Source organism: Pan troglodytes, chromosome 15, assembly GCF_028858775.2.
Source record: "Pan troglodytes isolate AG18354 chromosome 15, NHGRI_mPanTro3-v2.0_pri, whole genome shotgun sequence".
Lineage (NCBI taxonomy): Eukaryota > Metazoa > Chordata > Mammalia > Primates > Hominidae > Pan > Pan troglodytes.
This window is the reverse complement of record NC_072413.2, coordinates 32,456,078-32,482,145: the sequence shown is the minus strand read 5'-3', so window position 1 is coordinate 32,482,145 and position 26,068 is coordinate 32,456,078. Positions and strand designations below refer to the sequence as shown.

General features: G+C 41.2%; 1 long non-coding RNA gene across 3 annotated transcripts in view; it reads left to right on the top strand.

Moving 5' to 3' along the window:
- The window catches only part of LOC104001998 (uncharacterized), a 405,779-nt gene that overhangs the window by 124,473 nt on the left and 255,238 nt on the right, over positions 1-26,068 (top strand). The window contains exons 1-2 of one of the 3 annotated variants that reach the window (XR_008539201.2): positions 23,333-24,424; positions 24,601-24,661. The exons of the other annotated variants lie outside the window; for them this stretch is intronic. This is a non-coding gene — a long non-coding RNA (uncharacterized LOC104001998). Of the gene's footprint in view, positions 1-23,332; positions 24,425-24,600; positions 24,662-26,068 lie in introns of those variants that run through there. 3 annotated transcript variants of the gene reach the window in all.

The following is a 26,068-nucleotide window of genomic DNA, read 5'->3' as shown; positions in this document are numbered from 1 at the left end:
GGATACAAACAAATGGAAGAACATTCCATGCTCATGGGTAGGAAGAATCAATATCGTGAAAATGGCCATACTGCCCAAGGTAATTTACAGATTCAATGCCATCCCCATCAAGCTACCAATGACTTTCTTCACAGAATTGGAAAAAACTACTTTAAAGTTCATATGGAACCAAAAAAGAGCCCACATTTCCAAGTCAATCCTAAGCCAAAAGAACAAAGCTGGAGGAATCACACTACCTGACTTCAAACTATACTACAAGGCTACAGTAACCAAAACAGCATGGTACTGGTACCAAAACAGAGATATAGATCAATGGAACACAACAGAGCCCTCAGAAATAACGCCGCATACCTACAACTATCTGATCTTTGACAAACCTGAGAAAAACAAGCAATGGGGAAAGGATTCCCTATTTAATAAATGGTGCTGGGAAAACTGGCTAGCCATATGTAGGAAGCTGAAACTGGATCCCTTCCTTACACCTTATACAAAAATCAATTCAAGATGGATTAAAGATTTAAACGTTAGACCTAAAACCATAAAAACCCTAGAAGAAAACCTAGGCATTACCATTCAGGACATAGGCATGGGCAAGGACTTCATGTCCAAAACACCAAAAGCAATGGCAACTAAAGCCAAAATTGACAAATGGGATCTAATTAAACTAAAGAGCTTCTGCACAGCAAAAGAAACTACCATCAGAGTGAACAGGCAACCTACAAAATGGGAGAAAATTTTCGCAACCTACTCATCTGACAAAGGGCTAATATCCAGAATCTACAATGAACTCAAACAAATTTACAAGAAAAAAACAAACAACCCCATCAAAAAGTGGGCGAAGGACATGAACAGACACTTCTCAAAAGAAGACATTTATGCAGCCAAAAAACACATGAAAAAATGCTCATCATCACTGGCCATCAGAGAAATGCAAATCAAAACCACTATGAGATACCATCTCACACCAGTTAGAATGGCAATTATTAAAAAGTCAGGAAACAGGTGCTGGAGAGGATGCGGAGAAATAGGAACACTTTTACACTGTTGGTGGTACTGTAAACTGGTTCAACCATTGTGGAAGTCAGTGTGGCGATTCCTCAGGGATCTAGAACTAGAAATACCATTTGACCCAGCCATCCCATTACTGGGTATATACCTAAATGACTATAAATCATGCTGCTATAAAGACACATGCACACGTATGTTTATTGCGGCATTATTCACAATAGCAAAGACTTGGAACCAACCCAAATGTCCAACAATGATAGACTGGATTAAGAAAATGTGGCACATATACACCATGGAATACTATGCAGCCATAAAAAATGATGAGTTCATGTCCTTTGTAGGGACATGGATGAAATTGGAAATCATCATTCTCAGTAAACTATCGCAAGAACAAAAAACCAAACACCACATATTCTCACTCATAGGTGGGAATTGAACATTGAGATCACATGGACACAAGAAGGGGAATATCATGCTCTGGGGATTGTGGTGGGGTGGGGGGAGGGGGGAGGGATAGCATTGGGAGATATACCTAATGCTAGACGACGAGTTAGTGGGTGCAGCGCACCAGCATGGCACATGTATACATATGTAACTAACCTGCACAAGGTGCACATGTACCCTAAAACTTAAAGTATAAAAAAAAAAAAAAGCAATATGCTCTTAAACAATAACAACAAGATCCACTAGTGAGAAAAGTGTCATAGGGCTAATAAGCTAAAAATTCCTAAAAAGGAGAGCTTAAAATTCAAAGCTGGGTAATATAATAATAATCATAATACCAATAATGAGCAGGCTGCAACATAAAAAAATACTACGATGCTATTTTTTTCCACAACTCAAAGGTCATTAAGAAGGTGATCTCATTTGTTAGAACATTTGTGAGAGACAAGCATGATTATCCTCATGTTATGGGCAAGGAAATGGAGGCTCAGAAGGACTGAGCTTTTGTTCCTAGCATATTTGCTGCTGAACAGGACTCAGGACTCAAACTTCAGGATGATTCCTTAATGTGTTACAGGAGTCCAGGACTTCACCAGCTTCCTCCACTGTGGCTTTACTCTGTATTGATCTCCAGTGTACCTTAAACCTCTTTCTGAGGATAAACATACTGTATTAACTATGTCATCAAGCTAGCATGGTTGGGGGGACATATAATTTTTGGAGGGTTATAAAACAGTATTTTTGATATATTCCATTTTTATAAAACCAAATATATACATGAAAAATGATATCTACTAATTTGTTAACTGGTTATTTCTGATATGTATAGTTATGGCTTATTGTTACATTTTTTAATTCCCTTGTAAATTATAGAAATGAGTATGCATTGTTTTTTGTATTAAATAAAATAAACTCCTAAATAGTAAAACAAAGGAAAATGTTCTGATATTTTGAAAAAACTTTCTGATTTATCTTTAGTGAATTAAACCTGTTTTTTCATGAAATAAAACATTTTGCTATTCAGTGTTAGAAAATTCAATTTGAATATCAGTTTATATTTTATAATTTCTGTGTATGTTATACATACTATTTTGTAACTTATAATTTCTTTAATCAGTTCCCTACTGTTGAACAGCTATATTTTCTAACTTACTGTTATTACAGGCTGCTTAGAATAAAAACAAATGGCTAAAATTAAAAGTACACATCCCCTTCCCATTCTGGAATATAGGCAAAAATTGTTTCTAGATTTTATTTCTAACCAAGTTATTTTTTTGACCAGATTGTTATGTTAACCAAGGAAAAGAAAGAAACTCACATATGTTAAGTACTTACAGCCATCTTTGTAAGCCAACAAATCTTTATAACATTTCTTATTTTTGTATCTTAGTAGATTTTAAAATGAGAAATGAATTCAAATTCCAATAGGAGAGAAATCTCTTTTATATGGATATTCTTACTTACTATAGGGATGATCAAACACAACAATAGATGATTTTACAGAATCTTTAAATGGAATGGATGAAGAAACTTGTTTTTTTGGAGGGTGAGGAGGAGATTATCTGTTCTTCACATGCCTGGTCTCTTCTGGAAAGAGCTGTTCTATTTCTTGTTGAGTGCTTCTATAGAGCAACAGAACAGTTTCATTCTCATCAGGAAGATTCTGAGAACCAAGTGTCAAAGAATAATTATGTTTTTTATTCAGCAAATATTTACTTTATTTCTGGTACTGGGGATTCAAAGATGAATCAATTCAAAGATGTCTCCTTTGTGACATCTTACAGAAATCCTCCAGGTTCCCACAGGTCATTTTTATTCCTCTATACAGCACTCACCACATGATTTCACAATTATTTGTTCATAGGTTGGTCCCATGCAGTAGATGGCGAGCCTCCCTAAGGAAGGCCCTAAAAAGTGCTTAATGTTTATTGAATAAATGAATGAATGAATGAGCTGGCACATGAAAAGTGATTAACACTCTGTCATACAAAAAATGGAGAGAAAGGAAAGGAAAAGGCCAGAGTAAATAGTTTATGGAGATGAAACAATGGCTCTGGGACCTGATGCTTGTCATGCCTGCCCCCATGTTCAGGAGTCTTACTGTTGCCCAGGTTGGAGTGCAGTGGCATGATCTTGGCTTGCTGCAACCTCCAGCTCCTGCGTTCAAGTGATTCTCCTACCTCAGCTTCCTGAGTAGCTGGGATTACAGGCACACAGCACCACGCCCAGCTAATTTTTGTGATTTTAGTAGAGACGGGGTTTTGCTGTGTTGGCCAGGCTAGTCTTGAACTCCTAGCCTCAAGTTATCCGTCCACCTCAGCCTCCCAAAGTGCTGGGATTACAGGCATGAGCCACCAGGCCTGGCCGGCAATTATCCTTTGATACGTGTCCTCCCTTTCTTCCACAATAATAGAAACCCAGTTTTTTGTTTTAGCACAGAGATGCCCTCAGTAAAGCTATGGTGGACTGCTGGTTCCATTAGTCCTGGACCATTAGTTCTGTCTAATGGATATTAGTGAATGTGGTGAGTGCAGCTTACAGGAGATGTCCTTAAAGGGACTCTTTAAGTGTGTGCTTTTGTTGTTCCTTTTCTTCTTCCTCTTGGTAGGAGTACAGATGTGATAGCTTATCTCCAGCAGCCATTGCGGGCCATGAGGTAAACTTGAGAATGGAAGCTGCTTGCAGGGAAACAGCAAGATAGGAGAACCCTGGTTCCCTGAGAGTGTGGCACCCCATTTCAGATCTGGACTAACCAATCTCTATACTTTTTTGAAAGTGAAAGAGAAATAAACTAATTTGTTTAAATTATACTTGTTTTAGATTATTTCATTACAGCAGAACACAATTTTACTTAATACAGCAACTGTGAGTTGAGGGGAATATTTTGGTGATTTCCTTCAAATAGGCGGACCACAGGTCTGTCTTTGAGAAGAGTGCCTAGACCTAGCATGTGTATACCCTGAACCCAGCACTTCCCCTGGGAGCTTGACTTATAGCACAGTGTCAACTGGAAGCCTGAGCCCCAACCAGAAGTGTGTGGCTCAGATTACGGTGAGGTCTTTAGTCAGGGAGGAACATAGCATAGGGGAGACAGCATGGGCTTGAGGTCAGAAAGAGTTGGGTTAAAACACTGCAACTGCCAACAATTTGTGTAATTTGAACTTTGGTTTCTGTGGTTGTGAGGATTAATCAGATATCAGATACTGAGAATATATCAGTAACTGACACACAATAGGCACTGAAGGTATAGCTATTATTATTAAAATATATTAGGTACTAATAGGGCCTTATGTATACATGTACCAAGGCTCATAAAAGTCTTGCTTCCATGATTAATAGCAAGTCATTTATTAATGCTATCTAAATGAATCCGCATAGATAGAAATCTAGGAGCTAAAAACAAAACCTCCTGGTATAAAAACTTCTTTCAACATACAAGATATTTTTGGTCAACAGTAACTGTAAAGTGATGGCTTCTCTCTTTTTTAAGCAACTCAAAATAAATATCTATCACTGAATGAGACTTTAAATGACTATATTGGGTCAGGATTCTTAATCTCAGAAAACAGAATTATGAAGGCTAATTTTAGCAGAAAGGTATTTGTCATGGGGTATTAGTAGCTTTTGGAAATTCCAGGAAGACCAGAGAACCAAGGTTGGACGGTATCCAGCCAGGAGCAATGCAGCTCAAAGAGGCTCCAACCTTATCAGGTAATGGGGCTTCCAGAAACCCGATTAGAGCCTCTGCTCATCACTTGGCACCTATGAGCTGAGAACTGGGGACAAGAATCTCAGCCTCAGCTACTGCAGAAGAACAGAGCCTTAGCAGGCACACTGACCTGTCTGCCTTGTGTCACCATCCCCCACATGGCTCATTTAGGTCCTTAAAGTCTTATGTCATGCTTGGTAGAATGTAGGTCATTCAAAGCACTCAGGGGAAAGTAAAATGTAGCTTCGAAGCTTTCCAGGCTATAGGACAAGAGAGGTCTTAGCTTGGGTTCCCCTAGAATGCAGAGCCTGAGACAAGGGTTTGAATATGGATAGTTTATTTGGGGAAGTCATCCCAAAGTTGACTTTGGGCATTAGGAAGAACTTTAGGCCAGAGATGATGGCATTACTGTAGCTTAAATTTGGCAAGTTTAAGTTTTCCTACCATCAATGGCAATAAAGCCTCAAGAACTATATACAGTTTTGTATGGAAATGAATTCAACTGAGCTGTGAGGATTAACTGTAAAAACCAGACCTGCCACGTGTTGGAGATGGGGAGAGCAGTTAGGGGGCTATTGTAATAGTCGTACAAGAGAATATAGAGCCTGAGATAGAACAGGGACTGTGAGAAGCAAAAGAATGAGACACATAGGATCTAACTGAAGAACCTTAATGATGAACCGCATCTGGAGGAGGAGGAGGATGAGGATAGTTTGAGATAGTACCGCACGTCTGGCCTTGGTGCTTGGGAGATTGGCAGTGTCTTCCACTGAGATCAGGAATACTGGAGAAGGGAGAGATATGGGGAGGGTGATGAGTTCATTTTGCATATGCTGAGCTAGGTAGGGGTGCCTGTGTACAGTAGGTCATCAGGAATGTGGGTCTGGAGTCAGGAGAGGGGGCATGGCTGGAGATATAGATTTAAGAATCTTAAGCATTTAGGAGGAGGATGAAGGAAAAGGAACTGGCAAAGTACACTGAGAATCTCACTACCTGCCCCCACCCCCCATTCTTGCTAGATCAGACCAGTTTGTCATTTGCAAGTTCCTTCCAAGAGGTCTTAGGCATACAACCTGCTGCTTCTCCTCCTGGGTGCTGGCTTTGCCAATTCTGACTCCCTTGAGGTTCTGCCTCTCAGAGGGATGTGGTGTCTGCAGCTCCTTCTAATTCCTCTAGGTCCCTGAAGACAAGAAACCAGCCCCTCTTATTTACTGTTGATTTTTGAAATAAATTTTACTTCTCATCACTACTGCCTAATATAATGGGAATAATAAAACTAACAAACCCATAAGATTTAGAGAATCTTGAAACATTTGGCCGGGTGCAATGGCTCACGCCTGTAATCCCAGCACTTTGGGAGGCCGAGGTGGGCGGATCACGAGGTCAGGAGATCGAGACCATGGTGAAACCCCGTCTCTACTAAAAATACAAAAATTAGCTGGGTGTGGTGGCGGGCGCATGTAGTCCCAGCTACTCGGGAGGCTGAGGCAGGAGAGTGGCGTGAACCCGGGAGGAGGAGCTTGTAGTGAGTGAGCCGAGATCGCGCCACTGCACTCCAGCCTGGACGACAGAGCGAGACTCCGTCTCAAAAAAAAAAAAAAAAAAAAAAGAAAAAAAAAAGAAAAAGAATCTTGAAACATTTATATAGTTTTGATTCCCACTCTGTTCCTGACTCCTTTCCTGAGATAGTGGCTAGAATTTGCCTTGAATCCCTGCTTTCATTCCTGAGGTAGACAGTATTAATCCTTCTCTCTTCTTCTAAGTCCCTCTTCTCAGGGGAAGGACAGAACTCTATAATAACCCACTTTATGGTGTCCATCTATACATCTATTAGACAAAAAGATATATGTCTCTTATTCCTATATAGGTAATTTGTAGGCTCAAGAAACTCCAAACCCAGTTGCACATACATTCTCTTGATTTCTGCTCAGCGTAGGAACAGGACTGACTCTGAGTGGTGTCACCAAAGCCATGGATCAAGGGGGCATCAAGACAGAGTTAGTTGTCAACTGCTGTATGGAGATTGATTAAGGTGAACACAGAGAAGAGGCTGTTAAAATTGGCAGCCATATAGTGACTGGTAATCCCTGAGGAAGTGGCTTCAGAAGAGTGATGGAATTTGGTATGCTCATCCAGCTTACATTTAGGCAAGTTAATACCTTCAAGAATAACTGAAACCATTGATAAGTTATCCCTTCCCAAGATCATGTTGACAGTGAACCTCTAAGTAAGAAAATATCTCATTTTCTGTGGACAATACAAGCATCATATGTATGTGTGTATGTTGTGTGTGTAAGGATAAGGACAGATCCAAATTGGATCACCATTCTGTAATCACAAGGAACAAAAGGGAATCCATGGGAACTCAGGAAGTATTTACGTAGTGTCTAAAGCAGAAAAATGTGTGCATTGAAATGGTAATACGGCTTCTGCTGGCATATCTGGAAGCAACGTGCTTTTCTTCCTCATACAGGTGGCTGTTATATGTGATGAAGCCTCTCTTTACCATCATAACTTTAACTTTGAAAGGATGTAACTACTGCGCAAGTTGTCTGCTGAAGGAATCACAATATATACCAATTTCACTGAAATCCACTTCCAAATCTCTTCTGACAAGTGGCCATTGGTGTTTTATGTGCCTCACTGGAAGAACATTGCAAGCTTTTAATTAATTATTTATTTATAGCTTTTTATTATAGATTCAGGGGGTACATGTGCAGGTTTGTTACATGAGTATATTGTGTAATGGTGGAGTTTGGGCTTCAAGTGAACCCATCACCCAAATAGTGAACGTAGTACCCAGGAGGTGGTTTTTCAACTTTCCCCCCTTCTCCTTTCCTCCCTTCTTTTGGAGTCCCCTGTGTCTTTTGTTTCCATCTGTTCCACTGTTTAGCTCTCACTTTTTTCTGCTTCTGCGTTATTTCATTTAGGATAATGGCCTCTAGCTGCATCCATGTAACTGCAAAGGACATGATTTTGTTCTTTTTTAATGGCTGTGTAGTATTCCATGGTGCATACGTACTACATTTTCTTTATCCAGTCCACCACTCATGGACAATTAGGTTGATTCCATGACTTTGCTATTGTGAATAGTGCTGCAATAAACATATGAGTCATGCTTTTTTTTTAAAGAAAAATTATGATTTGTTCAAATCTTATTTAAATGTTCAACAGAAAAAACTGAAATCCAATTTAATAAATAGTTTAAAAGCAATGGAAATTTACTGGGCTAATTCATGAGAAATTTCAAGCAATTCAATGTAGAATAATCTTAACATCAAAGGCAAGAAGATATAGTGGGAGGTGGGGAGAACCTGGATTGGAGAGACAGACAACCTTCATTTTCAGGGGCACCACTCCCTGGTACACATCATATTGTGTGCCTGCTCTTGTGTCTCTGAAAGCTCTGTTTCTTTCTTTCCATAGATGGTTTTCTCTTCATTATTCCAAGGGAAATCTTTCTAAACATGAAATCTTTCTAAACTCCCTTCCTTTCTGCCTGCTGCCTTCCATTTAGGCTCTTTCCTCTGGAAAAATAAGATGCCTAGAGGAAGCAAACAGGTAGAACTGGCTTAGAAGAAGGCCCAATAAAACCTGAAGGAGCTGGACATGGGCCTTAAGGAGAAGTCAGAGGAGGAAATATTTAAGGTAAAGAGAGAAGCCTCAGGAGGCATTTATTACTTTCTTTCCATAAGTTGTAAACAACTATTCATGGGATTTCACAATGCTCTGAAGCCCTAACCCTCAGAGCAAGCTGAGCACGACAGAAGAGGCAAGTATGTATGGGTCTGAGTATTTGACACCTCAAATATAAGCTCATAAATAGTATGCAAAAGAAAAACTTATAAGATGAAAAATGGACCTTTTCCAAAGAAGAGGTTTCTTCTTTTTTCCTTGCTTGTGTCACTCTTTCCTTTCGTCCCTACCCCCTCCTTTTTTTTTTGTAACCAGGTTTTTATTGCACACACTAGATACCAGGCACTCTCCTAGGTACTGAGAGTGTAAAGATGGTTGCGTTTGAGGCCCGCAGCTACCCCACAGCATGATGGTACCAGCACAGAGATAAGTACACATTGCTGTAGCCACTCAGGTCATCTAGTTCAGAACTAAATTGGTGCAAGGCAAGACTTGAGGTGAGATCTGAGTTGTGAGTAGTTGCAAGGGTAATGAAGAGTAGGGGGAAGAAGTGCATGAGGGGAATAAGGGATGAGAAGGAGGCTGGGAAAGTTCCTAAGTTCTTGGCTTGCTCATCTGGGTAGGTGGTAGATATAACAGAAGAAATAGTTTCAGGAAAAAAGATAATCAATTTGGTATTAGATATATTGAGTTTAAGGTATAGTAAGACATTTTAGTGGCTGTAAAATTGGCTATTGTATATTCTAGTCTGAAGCACAGGGGGATGTTTGGTCTAATTGTATGTTTCTGGATATATATTATCATACTTATTAATTATGATGGAATAATAATAAATACTAATATGGCAGAATAAGCCTCTCTGTCTTCTTTACCTTCTTTGTCCCTTCTGACCTTCACCCTAGATGCAGAGAATCTTATAGTATGAACAAACATCAAACTATGCCGAGAGAGGCAGTCATTATTAGCTAGAGATAGGTTTATGGGACCTGCTTCTATGGAGGGTGCTAGAAAGGTGCCTACCAAGGAGAGAGCTGGCAACAGTCCATGCCACATAGGGTGATGCTGGCAGGGTGGAGCTGGGACCCTGATAGAGGACAGAGGTGTAGAAAGGAAAGAAAACTTCAGACTCGGCAAAGAAGAACATCCTATGATCCCACCCAAGGCAGACTCTGTCTGGACTAGAAGGAAAGCTGAGGAAGAAAGAGTGGCTATGCACCATCTTCTAGTCTCAGTGATCTACTAGTAGTGAGGTTGTATTATTTCTGGTAATGAGCTATACATGTTTAGCTTTCCAGATGTTCTGGAGCTCATTGCAAGATAATAATAATAATAGATAACACTTACTAGGCTAATTATTAGTGCTTTTCCAAGCATTATGCTAATTGTTTACATGGATCACCACACTTGATCCTCACAATAACCTTCCGACATAGGTATTATCACTCCCATTTTACAGATGGGGAAGCTGAGACTTAAGAGGGTAAAAGAGTAAAAACAGCTAGTAAGTGATGCAAGAAGGAATTCAAACTCAGCCTCCACATCTTTAACCATTGCACTCTGCTGAAGGTCGCAGGATAAAGGTTGGCTATGGTGGCTCAGGGAGCCTGCAGAGGGAACAGAGCAGAACTGTGAAGAAGGGGGTTAAGAAACAATGGCCTTCAAAAGTGAGTGGGAAAAGAAGAGCCCCCACAGGAGATGGAGAAGGAAAAGAAAATCAGAAAGGATAGGTGTCATGGCAGCCAAGGAAATGAGGTTTTGCCAGGAAGGGAATAATTGGCAGCCAATACTGCAGAGAGGTCAAGTAGGATGAGCACAGAAACCTGCCCATGGAATGTGGCAGAATGATAGCCATTGGCCTTGGCAGTCTTAGCCAAAGCCAGATTGGGGTTGGTTAAGGAGAGAATGGGAAGGAAGCAGGTAGAAGCACAAAGAGCTGACCATTCCATGTGAAAGTTTGGCTGTGAAGAGGAGGAAGGAATGGGGCTGGAGGAGAATGCCAAGTCAAGAGTCCTTATCACCTTAGTATGAAGAGGCTTGTGATTGTTTACATGTCGATTGAGTAAAGGAGAGATTGTTGACACAGGACAGAAAGAGGGTGATTGTTGGAGGGACAGAGAGACAGAGATAAAGACAGAGAGACAGACAGACAGACAGACAGACAGAGAAGCCTCAGAGCCCAGGAGAGGAAGAGCTGTGGCTAAAGCCGGAGCCTTCCATTGCTGAGATAGACAGAGGCAGGTAAGGTTGCAGATGGCCCAACAGGAATGTGAGGCTTCATGCCTGGTGCTCTGTGAAGAAGGAGGCAAAGCTATCTGTTGAGAGTGAGGGTGAAGGAGGTGGGATTGGGGTGGGTTGAGGACAAAGTGAAAGTTTGCTGGCTAAGGTTGAAGGTTATGGATTTTAGTAGCAGCTCAAGCGCGGGACTCCTCCTATCATTAGACACTTAGTCAAAATTTTTGCTATCACAAACAAAACAGAGAAGGAATGATTGGCTAAAAATGAACCTGAATTTTTAAAGCAAAACAAAATCATAATGATTCTCAAGAAGAGACCCAGGGAGGGCAGCTTCAGAGTTAGTAATATTTGAAGAAAAATATCGGTAACTTGTGTCAATATTTTTCAATCAAATTTTTGTATCAACTACATTCTTTCATTTTGACAAATTTACTTTTGGTCAAATTGCTTTCTACCAAATTAACCTTTGATTAAGTTCCTTGCAGTTGGGTTTTACAGGACGGATGCAAAGTTTGGACAAATAAATAAGAGAGCTTATTGGCTCATCATATATATCTTACTCAAATTTAATCTTTTAAGCCACAGTACTTACTTTTTGGTGTGAGGTAGAAGTATTTTGACAGTTGAAAAAGTGAAAACTTTAGGTAACTGTTTAGGTAGCTATTTCTTATTTAGAATCAGAAGTGCCAGTTTACCCATCCAGATAGCTCAGAGACATCAGCATCACAAAATTGTGAATTGTTCAGTGGGTCTGATTTCTAGAAATTTCCCAGAGCTCCCAAACTCAGTGTGAGAAATACCATTGCAAGTAAATTATCTATATTCTAAAATTTGAACAGCACATAATTCCACCAGCAAATAAAAAGAGATAAAAACATAATCACAAATGATACTAAAATATCAAATTTTAGTAAACTTTAGGGACTTCTAAAATAGCAATTTTTTTTTTTGAGTCTCCCTCTGTCACCCAGGCTGGAGTGCAGTAGTGCCATCTCGGCTCATTGCAACCTCCTCCTCCTGGGTTCAAGCAATTCTCCTGCCCAGCCTCCTGAGTAGCTGGGATTACAGGTGCCTGCCACCACACTCAGCTAATTTTTGTATTTTTAGTAGAGATGGGGTTTCACCATGTTGGTCAGACTGGTCTTCAACTCCTGACCTTAAGTGATCCACTCACCTTGGCCTCCCAAAGTGCTGGGATTACAGGTGTGAGCCACTGTGCCCGGCCAATAGAAATTGTTTAAATGATTTCTTTTTTTTTGAAATTCAGTTCATAAGAATGGTGGCTAAGTTAGGGCAGGAACAAGCTTATAAAATTTTCTGTTTCCTGGAATTTGTTATATAAGCCCAATTAGCTTATACTTTATTTCTTTTCATACCCCCTACCCTGCCCCAAACTAGCAGAAAAATCACAGGAAACAGAAATCAAATACAAGTACATAGCCCATGTATCCATGGGCAAGAGTTAAGCCCCTAGTTCATAGTGCTTCCTAGGATGATGTATAAAGCCCACATAAAGTCCAGAACCTCCTGGATGGTGGTAGAGGCATCTCAGGCGGTAGCCCACCAAGGAGGAAGCAGTAGCTCTTGCTGCCACCATCCACTCTAGTTTAGACTGAGGGCCCCTCTTCTGAGTCATCCAGTCTTTGATTTTGAGTAAGTCTAAACAATTTTAAAAAATCATCCTTTGCTTGTCTTCTACCTCTTACCCAGCTACTTGAGTTATCTGTTAATCTAGTTTTCTCTAAATCAGAATCATCTGCCCTTTGCTGGAGGGATCCAGACATCACTTTTGTTTACCTACTCGCAATGTTGCATATACAGGAAAGACTTCAGCAGAATTACTCAAATATGCTGCACACAGGGGTGGGCTTAGTGGGAGGCAAGGGTGGGAACAAAGGGACTCTAGAAGGATGGGGGCCCACGGAGGCTTCTAGGAGCCCAGGCAAGGCTCATTCTCTGTTCTTCCCCCATCCCCTGCAGTCTTTCTGCTTCACACATTTGTATCCTTCAAAGAGCCTCCTTTGGCTTAAAATGGAAGCAGGATGTGCACTTTCCACTACTACTTAAGATTTGTTTAAAGGTTTTATTTTGGAAATTTCCTCTCCATGTCTCTATATTCTTTTATTTAAAGAATCTGTTCTAAACATTCAGAGAGTTTTATTTTTAAATCAAAGAGTGTGTGGCAATCACAGCCTTTGTGCCCATATTTAATACCAGCAGGGTTCAAATAAATTTCCTTAACAGCAGTTTTTATTTAAACTTATTACCCTGACCTGATTATCTTCTGCTTTGCATCTTGGCAATTTCTGCCTTAAGTCCTAGCTAGAAACCTCTATTTGAAGGCAATAATTTTCTTTATAAATTTTCCATAATATTTCATTTATCATAGTTTGTTGCTATAAACACCCCTGTCCTGGCCCTTATATTTACTATTCTTTGAGCATCTGGGCCAGCAGAGTAGCAATTGTGTTGTTAATAAGAGTGGCGTGAGATTAAATGTAGTGGACACCGTGGGCCTCAGGACTTTTTAGTGATGATGCTAACTATTTCTTAGCAAGTGGGACCCAGCTCAACATTGTGCATTGTGACTGCAAGGAAGCATTTGAATTATGTTTCCCCTGGGCAAGGGTGAAAAGTCAAAGTGAGATTGATATTGGATTCTCTACCTTTATTTTTTTCCCCATTGAGTGTGAATCAGCCATCGATTTCAAGTGAGCATTTTTCTTATAAAAAATTCTGCAAGGCAATTCCATCACTTGAGGTCTTTAAAATTGTCCTTCTCTCATTACCAAACAAATTATTTGACAAATAGTATAGGGCAAACCCAGCATTCAACAACTACCCCAAAATATTGCATGTCACGAATTAAACTAGCTGTTGAGATAGATACAAACAGCATAAGGTTCTTGTTCACAAGGAGCTAACTGTTTTTTGGAGATGGCAAATATGTTTTAAGTGCTGTAGTCATATTAACTCTGCTAAGGGTTCCCCACAGTCTTCACAATGGTGGTGGTATTTTAGTAGGTTAGGGATGACAGCATGACTAGGAATTTGGTTATCAATGGGAAAAATTGTGTTTGAATCTTGGTAAGATCTGTTCATTCAATTAATAAGAAGCCTTGTAATATTCCAGGTTAATTGCTTAAAATGGATAGAGCCAGATTGCAGGGTATATAGACACTTATTAGATTATCTTCCCTAATATATCCTAATATAATCTATATTGCATCCCCATTCTCTGGTTACTGATCTCCTCTCTGCAACCACGTGGGCCTCATGGCAGCCATATTTTGCACAGAACCCTGGAGCTCTGGATGCTCTTGACTGGACCAGAGCTGGCTGTGATCAAGCTCGGGTCAAGAGACTTTTCCCTGGTTCTGGCCATATAGATTGGTTTATGAGTAAACACCTGACCCAAGTTCCCCAGTCAGAGTCTCACGCAGATAATTAGTTCTGGGGGAGGGAGAGAAAGAGTGTGAGTCAGAGCAAGTGAGAGATGCACTATAGATAAAAATGGACTTAAAGGGGATCACTGATGGAAGCTGTAAGCTTCCGGGAGAAATCACAGAAAAGAATCTTTGTGACCTTGGATCAGACAAAGATTTCTTTGATTGGACACAATATGTAGGAAACATAAGAGAAAAAATGGATAAATTTAGACTTCACAAAAATTAAAAACTGCTTTTTAAAATGTACTGTTAAGAAAATAAAAAAGACAAGCCACAGTCTGGGAGAAGATATTTGCAAAACACGTATTTGATAAGTGACTTATATCTAGAACATGTGAACACTCTTACAACTCAAGAAGAAAACAAAGAACCCTCCAAAAACTGACCAAGGAATTACACTCCTTACCAAACAAGAGATATGTATGGCAAAGAAACACTTGAGAAGATTCTAAACATTATTTATTAAGACAATACCATGAGATACCACTAGAATGCCTATTAGAATGACTAAAATTAAAAAGACTGACCATACCGACTGTTTGAGAGGGTGTGAAGCAGTATATATTACTAATGAAACACAAAATGGTACAGCCACTTTGGAAAACAAAGCCACTTTGAGTTTCTTATAAAGTTAAACACACACTTAAAATGTGACTCAGCAATCCCATGTCTAAGTATTTACCCAAGAGAAATGAAAACATAAACATATGTCCACACAAAGACCTGTACCTGAACGCCCATAGCAGCTTAATTCACAGTAGCCCCAAACTGGAAACAATCCAAATGTCCATCAACAATGGATAAACCAATCGTGGTGTATTTACACAATGTAACATTACTGAGCAACAAAAAGGAACTAACCACCAGTACTCATAACAGGAAAATGGATATATCTCTAAAACATTATGTTGATTAAGAAAAGTCATACTACATGCTGTTATGATTTTATTTATATGAAATTCTAGAAAAGTCAAAGTGCTACTAATGGAAAACAGATTCCAGAGCTGAAAGTTGGGGAAAGAGATGAACTGATAAGAGCACAAAGGATTTTTGGGATGATAGAAATCTTACATTTTAATTGTGGTGGTGGTTGCATGACTGTATATATTTGCCAAAACTCATGGATTATACACTTGACAAAGAGTCCATTTTATTGCATATAAATGACATTCCATTAAAACTGACCAAAAAATGAGTGTGTGCTGGGGGGGCGCAGGAGCCTCAGAACATAAACCCTGGGGGCTGGTAGGACTCTGTCTTCTGCCATATGAATAGCAAAGTAGAAAAGTCTGGCCTGCAAAGAGTAGAAGATGAAGTGGATGTACAGAAAAAGCCAAAGTAGAATGTGGAGAGAGATTTCCAAAGCTACTGGAATCCTTGGTTCCAGTACATACCTGGGGTCCAGCTGTATTCCTGCCCTGAGTTCCATGAATCCCTTAAAATAGAGTCTCCCTTTTTGGCCTAAGCTGTCTCAGTGGATTTCTGTCACTTGAAATCAAAGGAGTTCCAATTAATAAGGAAATGAGCACCTCTGCAGAGCATTTCCCATGGGTGCAGTCTTCAGCAGCAGAGAATTTCTTGGTACTTTCCATGAGGAACATGTGTTCTGGAAACTATTCTTGTTTGGAATTCCTGAGAATAGTAGAAAGGACATTGTGTTGGGGTTTGGACCCTGAATTCTAGGCCTGTCTCCATGACACATGAGCTATATGCAGTCTTGGGCAAAACTCCTTGTCTCACTGGACTTCCAGTTTCTCATATGTAAAAGGGAGAATGAAGCTAGACACACAGCTTGTGAACTTTTCATTCAAATTAGATAAATAACCCAATATATAAAACAGGTCCAAGCGGAGCTACTCTGGCTGATGTGGAGAGAAGCCTCAGCCTACCTACTTGGAGGTCAGGAGTGCAGCAGAAATAGTTGATACGAATGGTTTGTTGTGTTTGAAGATTAAAGAGTGAGAAGCCATCTGCATTGGTTGGAATATAAATATAGAGACTAAGAATGTAAGCATACCTTTAAGATGATGGCAGAGAAAGCCTGACCTAAAAATAAATGTTTGGAGCTGAAGTATAAGCTGGAGGACTGAGCGTACCCAGAGCAAACCCATCTGTTATCCTTCGTCCTAGAGCTCCGTGTCTTTTCTGCATAGCACTTAGTGTTCAACTCCTAATAGAGGCATTAGCTCCATGAAGGCAGAAACCAGATCTGTCTTGTTGACCAATTCTTTCATGCTTTCAAATTCGCCCAGTTCACCCCAAAGTTCATGACAGCATCATGTCATCAACAGTTCACTTAAGGAGCCATGACTCTTGTACCTATAGGAAGCCCCTTCCTCTCAGGAGCACCAAACAGTTGCTGTCAACTTCTCCTCCTCTTCCCAGCGGTCACCAGTCTAAGATATGGGATGAGGAGGGAGAAACAACCGTGCTGTCTAGAGAGCCATCAGGGGCTTTCTATTTTAATTAATTAATTAATTACCATGGTCTGTCCCTCCCCAGCTTCATGTGAAAATGGAGCTGCTGGGTGGATTGAAAATCTATTAAAACCCAACTGTGGCAGAGATGGCTCACCGTCCACTAAAAGTTTGCGCTCCTCCTTCCGTGATGTGCCTGCGAAGCAGCTGCCCAGCCAAGGATTACATTCCCTAGCACCCCTTGCTTTTCTGTGTGATTCTGTAACAAATCCTTACAGATGAAATGTGAACAAGGCGATGTGTGTCACCTACAGATCGTGTTTGTCATTTGCCCTCAGATCCTTTTCCTTGCCCATCACCTGCTCTGCTCATTCTGTAGGGACTCTGTCCCTGCCAACCACAATTTTCCAGGCTTCCTTCCCTAGCTTTGGCTAGGTTTGGCCAGTGGGTGGGTTGGCCGGAGACTGGAGGAAGGGAGGAAGGGAGGAAGGGAGGAAGGGAGAAGCTAGGATATTTTAGCTTTGATCTCTTTGCTTCTGGTGACATATTTGTGGTCTCAGCTCTTAAGTAACAGCCCCTTCTTTCATCGTCTCAGTTGCCCAGCAGCCCTCTCTGGTTCAGAGGAGTAACTGATGAGTGAGCTACGAGTGGGAGCAGCTTTCTGCTGAATCTCTGGATTGCTTCACCTCCTCTATTTGGCTTTTTGGTTCTTGCTATTATCCATATGAAATTGCCTCTAATGGATTATGTGGCTGGGCTTTGTTTTCCTGCTAAGACCCTGACCAATATATAGGCCAAGATGGTAAAGAAGCAGATGTGCTCCCTCTAGTCTCCCTTCCTGTCTCCTGGCTGGGGCCGTAGGTATGGTGGAACATGGCAGAAAAAGGCAAAGGGCCACCAGCAGGCTAGAAACACCACTGACATCAAACTATTATAGGAATAAAAAATAAAATTCTGTGTTGCTAAGCCACTGAAATGTTGTGGTTTATTTACTATAGCAGCTAGCCTTATCCTAATGTAGTAACCAAAATGGGAACGGGGACCTCAGGTGCCTTTCCGCTTGGCCTCCTGCCTGTGCCCTCACATGGCCTCTGGGACACTGGCTGTGCAAGAATTTAAAATTAGAGTGAGTAGTATCTATGGTCCCTTCCAAGCCCTATGAATCTGGGACTATGTTCACTTTAAGAGGGTCCTGAATAAGTTGATAAGTTGAGAAATATAAAAATAGGGATGACTAAATGAAAATATTCTTCATTTCAAAGCTATTTGACTTCTGAAATCATTAATTCATTCACTTATTACCTAACATCAATTTTTTGAAGCATTTATGCCTTTTCTACACATTGAGTTACCAGTAATAGATTTTAGTAAGGCAGGCTCAGGGAAAGGGCTGGACAGTAATTGGGCTATGGGTGAGAGAGAATTCAAATAAAAAGTGTAAATAGAAATCACAGACCTTCCAGGTACTGACCCTCTGGGGCTTGGTCAAGTTGATTGTTTCGGGCTTAGTGGAGTACAAGGAATCCTGATAGTTTTCTGGGTAGAGTTTTATGTAGTTTACAGCAGCCATCATCATGCACTAGTTTCAGCTTTTGGTTGGAGGTCAGGAGATTCCACTGTGCCATTATTTTTTGTGTGTGGGTAAGAAAATGTGGCTGGTGTGATGGACAAATGTAACCATATTTTTCTTCAGGACTATTTTTGGCCTATTGATGGGAACAAGTTGTTACCAATCAATCATGCACTGGAGACAGGCTCATCCAGGGCCTGATTTAGAAGGCTTTCCTAGTGACCTGTGTGCTGGGGCACAAGTTTGGTCTGGGCCATTTATTGTCCTGGGTCAGCCACTGGTGCCTTGGACAGGATGGTAGCGCATTGGAGGGGATGTCACATCAGGCAGGGCCTAGAGAAGGGTCTGGGGTAATGTCCAGATGTGGAACAGGGCAGCTGTCATATGTGCTAGAAGCCTGTGAGTGGCTCTCTGGAACTCATGATGGGGAATGTGGCCCTCATGGTGCCTTTAATGGGAAAAGCAGTCAAATGTCAATTCTCCAAAAACTTCAGGGCTGAATTGTTCTTGATAATTTATTCATTCTGGATGGCTAAGAGTTTATCTTTTAAACCCTCAAAATGTTATTTAACCACCCAGAGAGGGTGTTTTTCTAAAATGTATGACTGCCCACAGCCCTTCCCTTCTTGGCTCCAACTTTACAGCCCTGAAAGGGCTCCAGAGAGTACACAAAAATCCAGTAGATGAGATTGTTCCTAAGGCTCAAATATTCTACATTCCTATGATTATGATCTGAAGATAGAAATATCTCTGAAAGGGTAACACTTTAAGCACTTATCCGTCATTTACATTATGAAAACACAGGGGGAAAAGAGAGGGGTTCTTTTCTAGGACCCTCTTGGTGAAGTCTTGGAGCAGAGACTTAGAGTTAGTGAGGATAAAAAGGAGTGACAAAATCACTCCTGACACTACAAGACTTAGCATGCTTCCCTTACCCTTTCCTTGTCCGTGAAATCCATTGGCCGTGCCACACCCTTCTTATCTCTGCTTGGGAAACCACCTGTCCTTTTTTTTTAATGCTTTTATTTACATGGACATATTCCATACAATTTACCAGTTTATATGTTTCAATAGCTTTTAGTATATTTACAGAGCTGAGCAACCATCACTATAGTCAATTTTAGAATCTTTGTACTACCCCCCAAAGTAATCCTGATCCCCTTAGCTGTCACCCCCCAATCCTGCCATCCCCCTCTCTGCTGTAGGCAAACACTAATCTACTTTCTGTCTCAATAGATCTGTCTATTCTGGACATTTCAAAAAAAAGAAAAAGGGATCATACAATATGTGATCCTTTGTGTGTGGCTTCTTTCACTTAGCGTAATTTTGTCATGTTTCATCCTGTTACATCAATGTATTCATTCCTTTTTATTGCCAAATAACATACCACTGTATGGATATACCACATGTTATTTATCCATTCATCAATTGATTGTTTCAATTTGGGTTGTTTCAATTTTTTGGTTATTGTGAATAATGTTGCTATAAATATCCATGTAAAAATTTTCCTGTAGATATGTGTTTTCGCTTCTGTTGGGTATATAGTTAGCAGTGTAATTGCTGCATAATGGAGACTGTTGAACTCTGTCCAGGGCTACTTGTAAAGTTCTATGGGTTGGAGATACTTCTTCATGCTGCAATACTCCTTATTTCCACTTTACTCTTGGAAGCTTGGATTAAAAATATGTTTGTATATGCACTGATTTTTATTGATAAACTTTTTGTTCTACTCTATCAGTGTTCACGTTTGTTATTGCCTTTTTTGGTTAAAGTCCATCCTGTTTTTGTATGTCGTTACCAAGCAGTCTTCCTTATTCCTTACTTCCATTCTGTTTAGTGCAGATACTTTTCTCTCTTTGGGACTATGGTTTGTTTTTGTCTTATGAGTTACAGAAATAACAAGAGGGAGTCTCAAAAAAAAAAAAAAAAAAAAAGAAATAACAAGAGGGAAAACCCAATTCCTATTATACTACAGACTGGGGGCTGGAAGTGAGGTTAGCAAGGGGTCGGGGAGGCATGTAGGAAGGAGTCGAATTCTTGGAATGTAGAAGACGCCACAGGGCTTGGTGCTATAAGCCCCATGTGTCCTGGGCCACTCTCCAGGCCTACGCCCAGTGTTGCCTGGGTCTCAGTGCTGTACGTGCTGCCCGGCACTTGCATGAAACACCTGCACACAACAATTGCCAAGGGCCAAGGAGCTGTTTGAGACGCCATATCCTGTTGGGCATTGTTTCAAATGAAATCAATGACTCTTCCCTGCATTAAAACAATGTTTTTCAGGAATAAAAAAGAAAGAGAGAAGGAGACCAACAAGGAGCCTTGCTTTAGAGAAGGAGCCCATGTGCAGCCACCACCCTGCCCACAGCATGTGCCCCGTGCAGCCAGGCCCTCCCCGCTGCCTGCTTCCTCCTGTGGGCCGGGGGGACAGCAGTGAGATCCCGGGCAGAATGACAGGAGGAATCTGGGCAGCTGCATGCTTCTTGAGCATCTTCTCCCTCCTTGCTCCTGTGTCAATTTTTCCTTCTTTTCTTTATTCACTCAACAAACTGAATCTGAGTTGAGTGCCATTATGTGCCCAGCACTGTGCTAGGCACTGGGACACAGACATGTTCTTTGCCCTCATGAAATTTATAGCCCTCTATCCCCTCTTCTTTTCCTGCCTCCTTTTCTGCCTTGCTCTCCATTTATTTGTTCCTCCTCTTTTCCTTATACTTTTTAATTTTCATGTATTAAAGAGCCACATGTTTTTTCTTTTTGAAAGACGTTTCCATGTCAATATTTCATTTTCTGGACTTACACAGAAAGGACTTAGAGTTGGGAGGCTTTGCCATGGCCTATGGGCCCACTCCATGTTCCCAGTGGCCTCAGCTCTTCCTTGGAGAGGATAAGGCAAGACCTCAGGTCTATATCAAGAAATGTGGGAGCCATGCATTCTCCACATCTGTGCTCTTGCTACTGGCTGCAAGGAAATTGGTGCTGCTCAGAGAAGTGGACAAGCTCCAGGGAGGGATGAAGAATAAGTGTGTGTGTGTGTGTGTGTGTGCATATGTGTGTAGGGGGTATTTGAGGGAGATGGCATAGAGAAACACTGACTAGAGATGTTACAAGTGCCCCAAACTCAGTTGGGCCACTTGACTCACCCCTGGATGCAGCCCAAAAATTTGCTCTTGGAAGTGCTTCCTGACTGGCTTGGAATACTTGTCCTTAACTCCATCAGGATGCCATGGGTCTTAAGATCTTTTCTATATTGGAATGTTTGGGGCAATTAGACTTAAGTCCAAGGCCCTGCCTCTGCCTGAATGATCCAAGCATGGGTTCTCTTCATCGGTGTGAACAGTAGACTTTGCCTCTGCTTGAGTCATTGCTTTTCCTTGCAGAGAAGGCACAGCTGCATTCCTGCCTTCTCTGAGATCCTGCCTGCTGGATGGCCAAGCGGCCTGGGCCAGAGTGAAGAGGGGAATTTAAAGTAGTGCACTTCAAACTATTCATAATGAAAGACTTACGTATGTTGTTTTGTTTTTTATTTCCAATCTCTTGTGGACTGATAATCTTTTAAATAAAAAACTTTAAAAATTTTTAAATGGACAAATAACAATTGTACATATTCACAGCGGTACATAGTGATGCTCCAGTATTATAAAGTGTAGTGATCAGGGTAATCAGCACATCCATCATCCCAAACATTTGTCATTTCTTTGTGTTGGGAATATTCAATATCCTCCTTCTAGCTACTTAAAACTATGTGATATATTATTGTTAACTACAGTCATCCTATGGTGGTATAGAACACTAGAACTTATTCCTCCTATCTGGCTGTAATTTTGTGTCCTTTAACAAATCTCTTCCTATCCCTCCCTTCCCCCTACCCTTCCCAGCTTCTTGTATGTTCTGTGCTACTTTTACCTTTACCAACTTTTTTTTTTTTTTAAGTTTCCACATATGAGTGAGAACGTGGTGTTTAACTTTCTGTCTCTGGCTTATTTCACTTAACACAGTGTCCTCCAGTTTCATGCATGTTGCTGCAAATGACTTGATTTCATTCTTTTTTATGGCTGAATAGTACTCCATTGTGTGTATGTACCACATTTTCTTTATCCACTCGTCTGTTGTTGGATGCCTGGGTTGATTCTGTATCTTGGCTATTGTGAACAGTGCTGCAATAAACGTGGGGGTGCAGGAGTTTCTTCAATATAATTATTTCTTTTCCTTTGGATAAATACATAAAATACAAGAGAAATAAAATACTAGATAAATGAAAAGGAAAACAACATTCAAAACACAAGCTCTAATTTTTTATTGTTAGATTTGATAAATATTAAATTGCTTTGAGAAATTGTCATAGTAGTTCCCAACACTGTTTCTGTGCTTTTCTTGTTGCTAACCAGTGATGGATTGTGGGTAGATAGCAGTCTGTGGACTGGTCTCCACCGCCTTCCCATGTCCGCACCCCTGCCCCACGGGGTAGCCATCTCTTGCCTTTGGCTGGAGGGCAGGAACATTGGTGGGCTGAGGGCAGGCTGTGGAGATTCTTCCCCATGGTGTGGGGTAGTGAGCGGAAATCCGCACATGAGTCTGATGTGTGTTCTCTAAGATTTAGCGTGTCTTAGTTACCAATTTCGGTACTAAGGAGCCCAATCTTCTCAAGTTGGTTTTGGGTACAGGACTCATCAACCACAGAAAAGCCACAGTGGTAGACATAGGAATGGCAGAAGCCAGGGCAGTTTCAAGGACCTCAGCAGGCCAAGTTCGTGGACCCTTACTTAGGGCCCTCCTGTTAACGTGGCTTAGCTTCCAGCTTTCTCAGTCTCTTGACATAAATCATCAAGACAGAGATTCTGTGGATTCAGTGAGGAAAAAGTTCACCTTAGTTCAATTAGCGGCGGGCCAAGAGATGGCGTCTCAGAGCCTGCTCTGCTCTGTAGGGGCTGTGGAAACCAACTCTCTGAGAAAGGAGTTAATGGCAGCTTGGGACACAGGGCAGATCTGGGTGCAAGCTGCTGCCTGTGGAAAGTTCGAAACAATGTCCCAGTTCTCAAGCAGGAGAAAGGTTTTAATCATTCAACTGTAGGGAGAAATTCCTGGCTCTGCCCTGTGCAATCCGCTCATCCTCCTGGGTCTCTAAGTGTGCTGAAATGTTGCTTCCTTGCTCCTGGTGTAACCACTCACTTAGCAAGCAGGAGCCTCCGTGGAAGGCGCTGACCTGTGATTTATGTGCCATAAAAGGGCCGGGATGTTTGATGCCTGTACTTCTCTGCCTGAGAAGAAACATTAAATGAGAGCTAATGGACCCTAGGCTCCTAACGTGGCTGCTGCTTTCCGAATGCGCGCACAGGCGCTCCATTTCATTCTGGCTCCCTGGCCGGGCCGAGCTGATTTTCACCCTGCAGATCTTAACGAAGCTCAAACACTGCCACAACCACAAGAAGCAGAAAGGAAAGGCCCAGCAGCCACTGTTTTCCTCTTCTCATACTGTCACCACGGGAGGCCTCTTGCCATGAAGGTGTTTAAAACTTCCAAAGTTAAAAACACAATGTGAAGCAAGAATCCAAGCTGATGACACCATTTCAAACGGTTTAACAATCCATAGTTCCAGATGGAAGTTCAGATAGGAGGGCTTCTTGACTTTGTACTGAGCAGTTTCTTATAGAGGCAGAGTCCACTTGAATCCAGAATGTCTGTATTTTGCTTTAACTGGTCAGCTGGTGGAGAGGGCCCTGAATTGGGTGGCTCTGGGTCTCTATCAGAAGCAGACTGTAGGTGGCACTGCAACGCAACTTTAGTGCACCGCAGCGCGTGATAGCGCGCAGAAAACCGGGGGGAGATTTAGTGCTCCGAGAAATTTAAGCCCTTAAGGGAAAGGAGCACAAAAATCACCACTTAGAAGTTGCTGTAGAAGCCTTGGGGCCACTGACCATCCTCTCCAGGGACCGAACGGCTAAATGGCAAGGATGATGTGGTAGGGAATGTGTACCTGGCGATGGTTTGCAAAATCTTGACGTTAAAAATCACCACTGTTTCATGTGTGTGGGAGATAAGAAGGCAGGGAGACAGAATGAAAAGCCTGAGAAAACACAATAAGGGTGAGAGAGAAATGGATTTTTAAATGACTATTATTATTGTTTTATTTTGAAGGAGAGTTTGAAGTACATGAATTCCCTCTGCATGTATACTCCCACCTGACCGTTGAATTAAGGTGGGTACAGTTAATAGTTATAATAGAGAATCATGGTAAATAACACTGATTGAAGGTACTTTATTCATGAGTGATAAGATGAATCAAGAAAGAAAAATTAAGGGAAGCGTCATGAAATGTCTTTTCTCGTGGGTCACATGCTCTAATATTTGGGCTAATTCTAGTCTTATGCTATAAGAAATCACTTAGTCTACAGTTTTGTGGACTTAGTTCAGATGTGGATGCTTTTGGAGACGAATGTAAGGTCCTCCTCTGAACCTCATTTTCCCATTTGCAAGGATTCGTTCTGTCTATTTCTATTTCTAATGGTTTTCAAAGTGTGATTCTGGGAACAGTAGCATTGGTATCACCTGGGAACTTGTTAGAAATGCAAATTTCTGAGCCCCACTCCAGACCTTCTAAATCAGAAACTCTGAGGATGGGGTGTAGCAATCTGTTTTAGCCAGTCCTCCAGGTATTTCGGATGCATGCTGATGTTTGTGCACACCTGCTCTAAGGAGTCCCTCAGATATGTATGGGGGAAAAGTGAGAATAGATAGATTACTCAGGAAACATTGAACCCTTACGATGTTTATTAATAGCTGAGTGATATATGCTGGGGTTACAATGAAGAAAACATGGTTCTTCTCTCAAGCTGTTTATAATTTAGTGGGAAAACAGGCATACTTACAATGCTAAATGGAATAACTACTCCTTGAAAATACTAATTCTGCCTAGAAAGAGGGGAGGAGAAAGGCTTATAGGGTGGTGGGGAACATTTGAGCAGAGTCTTGAAGGATGAGAAGATTTAATGAGGCAGAGAAGGGCTTGTAGCTTTTATTATTTATTTTTACTTATTTATTTTTTTGAGATCAAGGCTCATTCTGTTGCCCAGGCTGGAGTGCAGTGGCATGGTCAGGGCTCATTGCAACCTCAACCTCCCAGGCTCAAGTGATCCTTCCACCTTAGCTTTCTGAGTAGCTAGGACTACAGGCCTGTGCCACTATGCCCGGCTAATTTTTGTATTTTTCGTGGAGACAGGGTTTCAGCATGTTGCCCAGGCTTGTCTTGAACTCATGGGCTCAAGTGATCTGCCCGCATCGGCCTCCCAAAGTGTTAAGATTACAGGTGTGAGGCACCACGCCGGGCCTGCTTGTAGCTTTTAAATGTTGTTTAATATTGCCAGAGAGTTTTGTCCACCTCAAACCATCAAGGAGCCAAACATATTGAGAGAGATTGAGTTTTCTTTCCCCTACATTTGGTTAAAGACATGGGCTTTGCGAATCACTTATTGAGAGGGAAAATCTGGCTAGCCTTGGACTTTTGCTCAGTGCCAATAGTCAATGAAGTAATGTCTACAAATTTCTGAGGAAAAGAGTGACTCAAAAATATTATATCCAGCCAAGGAGTTGGTCAAATATAAAGATA